This window comes from Schistocerca cancellata, chromosome 8 (genome assembly GCF_023864275.1).
Source record: "Schistocerca cancellata isolate TAMUIC-IGC-003103 chromosome 8, iqSchCanc2.1, whole genome shotgun sequence".
Lineage (NCBI taxonomy): Eukaryota > Metazoa > Arthropoda > Insecta > Orthoptera > Acrididae > Schistocerca > Schistocerca cancellata.
Window position 1 is genome coordinate 287,291,562 of NC_064633.1, and position 9,105 is coordinate 287,300,666.

At 47.2% G+C, this 9,105-nt stretch overlaps 3 non-coding genes across 3 annotated transcripts; all 3 read right to left on the bottom strand.

The window, feature by feature from the left end:
• Positions 1–255: 255 nt before the first annotated feature.
• Positions 256–330, bottom strand: Trnai-uau (transfer RNA isoleucine (anticodon UAU)). The gene has a single exon. It is a non-coding gene; the product is annotated as a tRNA-Ile (tRNA).
• Positions 331–696: 366 nt separating this feature from the next.
• On the bottom strand, positions 697–771 carry Trnat-cgu (transfer RNA threonine (anticodon CGU)). The gene has a single exon. It is a non-coding gene; the product is annotated as a tRNA-Thr (tRNA).
• Positions 772–3,858: 3,087 nt separating this feature from the next.
• Trnat-ugu (transfer RNA threonine (anticodon UGU)) lies at positions 3,859–3,932 on the bottom strand. Its single transcript has one exon. It is a non-coding gene; the product is annotated as a tRNA-Thr (tRNA).
• Between the last annotated feature and the right edge of the window lie 5,173 nt (positions 3,933–9,105).

The following is a 9,105-nucleotide window of genomic DNA, read 5'->3' on the forward strand; positions in this document are numbered from 1 at the left end:
CCCATCATACTCATTACTCGTGGCAGATTAATCTACCAAGGCCCATACGAGTTCGGGCATAGCGTGTGCGTTCGCACAAGAAGGTCAAAGGCCGGGAACCCATATTTTTAACTATATATGACGGTAGTATCTGTTCCCGAAAGAAGTTACCGTCAATGACCATGCAGCTTTGCTAGAAATGAAATGATAATTAAATGGACACCCTAGCTGCAAGCAGGCGTTGATATACTTCATTGGGGACAAGTTGAAAATGTGTGCCCCGACCGGGACTCGAACCCGGGATCTCCTGCTCATACGGCAGACGCTCTATCCATCTGAGCCACCGCGGGCACAGAGGATAGTGCGTCTGCAGGGACTTATCCCTTGCACGCTCCCCGTGAGATCCACATTCCCAACATGTCCACAACACTACATTCGTAGTGCGCCTAATAGATGTTTGCCCATCATAATCATTACTCGTGGCAGATTAATCTACCAAGTCCCGTACGAGTTCGGGCATAGCGTGTGCGTTCGCACAAGAAGCTCAAAGGCCGGGAACCCATATTTTTAACTATATATGGCGGTAGTATCTGTTCCCGAAAGAACAGTTGCTGTCAATGACAATGCAGCTTTGCTAGAAATGAAATGATAATTAAATGGTCACCCTAGCTGCAAGCAGGCGTTGATATACTTCATTGGGGACATGTTGAAAATGTGTGCCCCGACCGGGACTCGAACCCGGGATCTCCTGCTTACGAGGCAGACGCTCTATCCATCTGAGCCACCGCGAGCACAGAGGATCTATATCTACATCTACATCTACATCCATACTCCGCAAGCCACCTGACGGTGTGTGGCGGAGTGTACCTTCAGTACCTCTATCGGTTCTCCCTTCTATTCCAGTCTCGTATTGTTCGTGGAATGGAGGATTGTCGGTATGCCTCTGTGTGGGCTTTAATCTCTCTGATTTTATACTCATTGCCTCTTCGCGAGATATACGTTGGAGGGAGCAATATACTGCTTGACACTTCGGTGAAGATATGTTCCCGAAACTTTGACAAAAGCCCGTACCGAGCTACTGAGCGTCTCTCCTGCAGAGTCTTCCACTGGAGTTTATCTATCATCTCCGTAACGCTTTCGCGATTACTAAATGATCCTGTAACGAAGCGCGCTGCTCTCCGTTGGATCTTCTCTATGTCTTGTATCAACCCTATCTGGTACGGATCCCACACTGCTGAGCAGTATTCAAGCAGTGGGCGAACAAGCGTACTGTAACCTACTTCCTTTGTTTTCGGATTGCATTTCCTTAGGATTCTTCCAATGAATCTCAGTCTGGCATCTGCTTTACCGACGATCAACATTATATGATCATTCCATTTTAAATCACTCCTAATGCGTACTCACAGATAATTTATGGTATTAACTGCTTCCATTTGCTGACCTGCTATTTTGTAGCTAAATGATAAAGGAGCTATCTTTCTGTGTATTCGCAGTACATTACACTTGTCTACATTGAGATTCAATTGTCATTCCCTTCACCATGCGTCAATTCGCTGCAGATCCTCCTGCATTTCAGTACAATTTTCCATTGTTACAACCTCTCGGTACACCACAGCATCATCTGCAAAAAGCCTCAGTGAACTTCCGATGTCATCCACCAGGCCATTTATGTATATCGTGATTAGCAACGGTCCTATGACACTCCCCTGCGGCACACCTGAAATCACTCTTACTTCGAAAGACTTCTCTCCATTGAGAATAACATGCTGCGTCCTGTTATCTAGGAACTCCTCAATCCAATCACACAATTGGTCTGATAGTCCATATGCTCTTACTTTGTTCATTAAACGACTGTGGGGAACTGTATCGAACGCCTTGCGGAAGTCAAGAAACACGGCATCTACCTGTGAACCCGTGTCTATGGCCCTCTGAGTCTCGTGGACGAATATCGCGAGCTGGGTTTCACATGACAGTCTTTTTCGAAACCCATGCTGATTCCTACAGAGTAGATTTCTAGTCTCCAGAAAAGTCATTATACTCGAACACAATACGTGTTCCAAAATTCTACAACTGATCGGCGTTAGAGATATAGGTCTATAGTTCTGCACATCTGTTCGACGTCCCTACTTGAAAACGGGGATGACCTGTGCCCTTTTCCAATCCTTTGGAACGCTACGCTCTTCTAGAGACCTACGGTACACCGCTGCAAGAAGGGGGGCAAGTTCCTTCGCGTACTCTGTGTAAAATTGAACTCGTATCCCATCAGGTCCAGAGGCCTTTCCTCTTTTGAGCGATTTTAATTGTTTCTCTATCCCTCTGTCGTCTATTTCGATATCTACCATTTTGGCATCTGTGCGACAATCTAGAAAAGGAACTACAGTGCAATCTTCCTCTGTGAAACAACTTTGGAAAAAGACATTTAGTATTTCGGCCTTTAGTCTGTCATCCTGTTTCAGTACCATTTTGGTCACAGAGTGTCTGGACATTTTGGTTTGATCCACCTACCGCTTTGACATAACACCAAAATTTCTTAGGATTTTCTGCCAAGTCAGTACATAGAACTTTACTTTCGGATTCACTGAGCGCCTCTCGCATAGCCCTCCTCACACTACATTTCGCTTCGCGTAATTTTTGTTTGTCTGCAAGGCTTTGGCTATGTTTATGTTTGCTGTGAAGTTCCCTTTGCTTCCGCAGCAGTTTTCTAACTCGGTTGTTGTACCACGGTGGCTCTTTTCCATCTCTTACGATCTTGCTTGGCACATACTCATCTAACGCATAATGTACGACGGTTTTGAACTTTGTTCACTGATCCTCAACACTATCTGTACTTGAGACAAAACTTTTGTGTTGAGCCAACAGGTACTCTGAAATCTGCTTTTTGTCACTTTTGCTAAACAGAAAAATCTTCCTACCCTTTTTAATATTCCTATTTACGTCTAAAATCATCGATGCCGTAACCGCTTTATGATCGCTGATTCCGTGTTCTGCGTTAACGTTTTCAAATAGTTCGGGTCTGTTTGTCACCAGAAGGTCTAATATGTTATCGCCACGAGTCGGTTCTCTGTTTAACTGCTCAAGGTAGTTATCAGATAAAGCACTTAAAAAAATTTCACTGGATTCTTTCTCCCTGCCACCCGTTATGAATGTTTGAGTCTCCCAGTCTATATCCGGCAAATTAAAATCTCCACCCAGAACTATAACATGGTGGGGAAATCTACTCGAAATATTTTCCAAATTATCCTTCAGGTGCTCAACCACAACAGCTGCTGAGCCAAGGGGCCTATAGAGACATCCAATTACCATGTCTGAGCCTGCTTTAACCGTGACCTTCACCCAAATCATTTCACATTTCGGATCTCCGTCAATTTCCTTCGATACTATTGCACTTCTTATCGCTATAAACACGCCTCCCCCTTCACTGTTCAGCCTGTCTCTGCGGTATACATTCCAATCTGAGTTTAAGATTTCATTACTGTTTACTTCTGGTTTCAGCCAACTTTCTGTCCCTAGTGCTATATGGATAGTGCGTCTGCAGCGACTTATCCCTTGCACGCTCCCCCTGAGATCCACATTCCCAACATGTCCACAACACTACATTCGTAGTGCGCCTAATAGATGTTTGCCCATCATACTCATTACTCGTGGCAGATTAATCTACCAAGGCCCGTACGAGTTCGGGCATAGCGTGTGCGTTCGCACAAGAAGGTCAAAGGCCGGGAACCCATATTTTTAACTATATATGACGGTAGTATCTGTTCCCGAAAGAACAGTTACCGTCAATGACCATGCAGCTTTGCTAGAAATGAAATGATAATTAAATGGACACCCTAGCTGCAAGCAGGCGTTGATATACTTCATTGGGGACATGTTGAAAATGTGTGCCCCAACCGGGACTCGAACCCGGGATCTCCTGCTTACATGGCAGACGCTCTATCCATCTGAGCCACCGGATCGTGCAAGGGATAAATCCCTGCAGACGCACTATCCTCAGTGCCCGCGGTGGCTCAGATGGATCAGTCGTGCTCAGGCACTCGGCCAGTGCACATCGCGCGGTGACGGGCGGTAGCGCGTGCCAGTGTTTACGTCGCGAGCAGTGCTGCGGTGGAGAGCTGAGCAGCGTGTGCGAGCGCTGTTAACGTTTGTTTCTGTACCACTGTTGTAAGTAAGATGTCGACAATTAACAGAGCGAACAGCGTTCAGTGTGTTTTCGATCGTGCTCCCTTGCGACCGACGGCTTTCGAACTCCATGAGTGGATTTTTGAAAATCTGAAATTGCCGGAAGATATAGTCGACACGTTCCAGTTGGACTTTGTGCAGTACTCGTTATTTATCAAATTTATTTCGAGTGACACTTATGAGAAATTCGTTGAGGAGCATGCTGGTGTGAGACCATTTCCTGATAATGATGGCAGTATTAGCAATGTCCAAGTCGCGCCTTCGGGATACGGAGTGAGAACCGTCAGGGTATTTAATGTGCCACCTGAGTGCCCTAATGACCTGATAGCACGTTCTCTGTCACTGTACGGCGTCGTTTTGTCAGTTACCAATGAAAAATGGTCGAGTGCATATCGCTACCAAGTTAACAGCAGGGTGCGAAGTGTACGCCTGGACTTAAAAAAGCATATACCTTCGTATGTTGCCATTGGCGGCCGTCGTGCACAGGTAACTTACATTGGACAACCCCCTACCTGTTCGATCTGCCATTCAACAGATCATCTGCGGATGAACTGTACACGGCGACGTCCATTTCAACTTCCACGGGAACGTCCTGCAGACGGTAGTGAAACGCTTGTTCCGCTATTGAGCGAGGTAGTCGCGGGGATGGTACCACCACCTTGGCAGCCGGAACGTGTTAGCGAGGCGGAGATGCCAGTTCAGGTGGAATGCAGTGCCCAAGACATTTGCGGTAGGACGGACGTCGGTCCGGCACCGTCATCCTCACCGGGGCAGTTACCGCTGGATACCAACGATGCGCCAGCCACCTCTGAAACTAAGCCGTGTGAGATACAGGAGCGGGTGCAGATCAGTTTGCCTGAACCGCCCCTATCGGTAGAGACTGCAGCAGAAACGAAGAAAGGCCGCCGAAGGAGAAGCAAAGGGGATAGTAGCAAAGAGGAAAAGTCGGATGATTTGAGACCCGTACACATGTCAGAAAGTGGCAGCGAGACTGAACCTCAATCTTCTTGCTCCGTGCCCTGCGAGGACACCGCGAGGAAAGAACGCATTCGTGAACAAACCAAACACCTGAAGGCACTACTGAGCGCTGAGAGGGAACAGAGCACCGTAACGGCTAAGAGGAAGAGCGAACAGAGTAGCGAGCAGCTGCAGCAGCGCTCCCGCAGGAACTCGCTGACGTCAGTCGCAGCCCCGCGTGGTGGCCAGGCGGATGCGACCACGTTGACAGACTCATCCGGCGGTGGCGGGCAGGGCGGCGCGCGCACCGCGAAGCATCCCGACAGCAATGAGGCGTGGTGGCAGCAGGACGAGGAGATGCAGCAGTAGCTGCTCTCGCGCATGACCATTGCGCTGCGACATTTCCACTCTCTGAGTACTCCAGACGTTCCCAACGAGTTTGATTCAAAGCCTTCGAGAAGGACGATCCAACACAGAGCTCATTGTCCTCTGAACCATCATGTGCGATAGCCAAACCTACAACGTTACCACACTTAACGTCAATAGAATTCAAAGTGCGGTGAAACTCCGTTCGCTAACTGATTTCTTGTATTGTACCAGCGTTGACATTGCCCTCCTACAGGAGGTCGTCACAGTCTTAGAAGTGCCCGGTTATGTTCTCATTGATAACATCAATCCTCAGGATGCTGTAGGCACTGCCATACTTCTGCGCGACGGTATACCATTTACGGATGTGCAGCGGCTGCCTAGTGGTCGTGGCATTTCTCTTCGAGTGAATGGCGTGCAGATTGTTAACGTGTACGCTCCCTCAGGTAGCACTCATAAGAGAGATCGCTCAACATTTTATAAAAACGAGGTTCCCATTCTTCTTAGCGCTTATTGTGCACATCTCCCCTTCGGTGGTGACTTCAATTGTGTGCTTAACGACAGAGACCAAACTCCTAACACGAACAGATGTATCGAACTTGAACATTTAATTCATGGCATGCGTCTTCACGATACATGGCAACAACTGCACGGTGAACGGGTAGCGTACACCTTCGTAACCAGTCATTCTGCCAGTCAGCTTGATAGGATCTATGTGTCCGAGGCCCTCCACCGACACGCTGTGAACTGTGACATAGCTCCTGTCAACATCTCCGACCATTGTGCGTATCAGTGTTACCTTAACCTACACCGCCAGCAAATATATCGCGGGAAAGGCTACTGCAAATTGAATGTCAGCCTTCTGCAGGATGCCCAACTTGAAGAGGAGGTGAACATAACGTGGCAACAGCTCCAGTGGCAACGACGTCGTTACGATAGCGCTCTCCAGTGGTGGACTCGTGTGCTAAGCCTAAAATACGCCTCACCCTCATGAGTTACGCCCGACAAAAAAGCTTTTGGCAGAAACAGACTATTGAGTTTTATTATCGCTGTTTGAGAGAACTGTACAGTCGCGCTAACAATCCTTCTCGCGATATCGACATAAAGATCAAACAATATAAAGCGAAAATCACGGCGATACAACGCCAACGAATGCAAGGCATCATCGTGCAAGCCCACCCCAAGGACGTTGCCGCCGAAGAACGGGCCTCTCTGTACCACATCCTGAGAACGACGAAACGGTGTACAGCCATGTTTCTTGAAGCCGTCGTTGATGACGCTGAGAATGCCATCACGAAGCAACGTGACATCATCTCGCACGTCTACGACTATTATCGTCAACTTTACAAGAAGCAAGCCGTTGATGAACACTCGTGCGACGATTTTCTTAGGACCTTGAGCTGTCGCTTGTCACAACAGGATAATGGAAATCTGGAATCTCTTTTCACAGAGGACGAAATCCGACTGGCGGTCCACAGTGCAAAGAAATGGAAGTCACCAGGACCCGACGGTCTCAGCGCTGAGTTTTACCAGCCTTACTGGAACCTCCTCGGTCCGACACTCCTCGAGATAGCGAATGAACTCTGGCACCTGGAAGTTATACCCAAGGCATTTACGGAAGGTATCATCCTGCCCTTACCGAAAAAAAGGGAACAGCAGGAAGGTCGAAAACATGCGACCCATTACACTCCTGAATGCCGATTTCAAAATCATCACCAGATCGATTACGCTAAGGATGCAAACCGTTATGTACAAGGTTTTGGGCAGTTACCAGTACAGTGCAGTGCAAGACCGAAGTGCAATCTCAGCAGCCTGCGATTTGAGGGACATCTTCTGTTCGTATGCTGAAACCAAAGGACAGGGCGCTCTGATCTTTCTAGATTTTGAGAAGGCTTATGACCGTGTACGTCATGACTTCCTCTTTAAAAGCATGAAGAAACTAGGATTTGGACTTCATCTCATAGAATTAATTCGCAAACTTACTACAAACGCCTCTTCACGGATTCTCATTAACGGCCATCTTACAAAAGAAGTTTCCATTGAGCAATCCGTCCGCCAAGGATGTCCTCTGTCAATGATTTTGTACGCCATTGCAGTGGAGCCGCTACTGAACAGCTTAGCGCATAGCGGGATCGGGCTTAGCGTCGAGTCTGTCACTATCCCATGCATTGCGTATGCCGACGATGTAGGCGTAACTGTGTCATCATCGCAACAACTTCTGTCAGCGGAAACTCTTTTACAAACATTCACGTTTCTTTCAGGAGCAATACTCAATAGAACTAAAACCACAGCTTTGCAGATCGGTGGCGGTATCGGAGACATATCCCAGGTCACCTGGTGCAAGGTCAAGGATTCTCACACAACCCTCGGTGTTACTTTTGAGGCCAAACCAGACAAATTCCTGACGAAGAACTGGTCACACATGCTTAATAAATTACGTGCTGCTTTGATACTTCACTCCGACCGTGACTTGAATATACTACAGAAAGTTAAGACCATCGAGATCGCCATTACGAGCAAGATGACTTATTTGGCGCAAATTCTTCCAATCTCCGACCAACTAGCCAAGAGTATACAACAAGCGTTATGTTGGTTTCTTTTTAGGGGGCACATTTTCAAAGTTCAATTCGATACCTTAACCCTACCTTCGTTCAAAGGTGGCCTTAACCTCATTAAAGTACACAAAAAATGTGTCACCCTGCTCCTAAATCGCATCAGGAAGGAGTGCCGTACCCGGAGGACCAGTATCATCACATACCTCATTCAGCGGTGGAAGCCTCATAGCCTTGACCCACCCGTTAATATCGCCGGCATTCCACTTTCTTACCGACATGTGCGACTGTACTACATGGAAATGAGCTACATTCGACACAACATCGTCGATAACGGAAGCCTGACGAACAGGAAGCTTTATGGCCTTCTCACGACAACAAACCACAGGAATCGTCTCGAAGAAAAACATCCACATACACATTGGAGTATAGTATGGCGGAATGTGCACAGCGACGTGTTACCGTCACGCGTAATAGCCGACTGGTATCTAACAGTCAACGATCAAGTAGCAACGAATGAAAAGCTACATAAAATTGGCCTTCATCCAATGCCCAACTGTGACGCATGCGGAAGGGTCGATACGCTTCTTCATAGGTTCGCGTGTGGACATGCAGAAGAAATTACTACATTTCTTCGTCAACGATTGTCGGTGATAGACCGTGCGACGCCCAGTGGTGTAGATCTTTTAGAGATCATTCAGCCACAAAAACTGAGATATCCACGAGCAAAAAACAACGCTGCAACGTGGATCATCGGTCACACAGCATCGTTTATTATGCAGAATAGGCATGCTACTTTCCTCGACTATTAATCTTACATAGAAATTGAACACTTTAAAATGAGACAACATTGTGACAACAGAAGGATATTTGGAAATACGCTGAACATCATAATTAACGGTTAAATGCTTCAGATACAGTATTTCGGATCCCAGAGGTTGCCAGTGACCTGTATGTATGAATCCCATTTGCCTCCTGGGACTTTAGTACTTGTCGGAAATTTACGATACTATTCAGATGCTCACCACTGCAGAAGGCATTTTTTTCTTTCCCTTTTTCGTTTTCACATTTCCCT